This window comes from Penaeus monodon, chromosome 31 (genome assembly GCF_015228065.2).
Source record: "Penaeus monodon isolate SGIC_2016 chromosome 31, NSTDA_Pmon_1, whole genome shotgun sequence".
In the NCBI taxonomy this organism is placed as follows: Eukaryota; Metazoa; Arthropoda; class Malacostraca; order Decapoda; family Penaeidae; genus Penaeus; species Penaeus monodon.
The window spans coordinates 2,194,360-2,194,659 of NC_051416.1; positions in this window are offsets into that span (position 1 = coordinate 2,194,360).

The window sequence follows — 300 nt, forward strand, 5'->3', positions numbered from 1 at the left end:
CTCCTTCTCTTTCCTTCCTTTCTCTCTTCCTTCCTTTTCTCCTCTCCTCTCCTTCTTCCTCCTTCCCCCCCTTCCCTCCCTCCTTCTCCTCTCCCTCCTCCCCTCTTTTCCTCCTCCTCCAGCTTGTACAAACAGGGACCTCGTCTCAATCCTCATGTCCGTGCTGTCGTAGCTCCTCTCGCCTGTCCAGCTTGTCATGGTACCGGACGTACACAATCATGCTGCTGATTCCCTCTCGTGGCGGCGGTCGCATCGTTTTCTTCTTTGTTGATGTTTGTCTTAGGGATTCTTCACCATGTT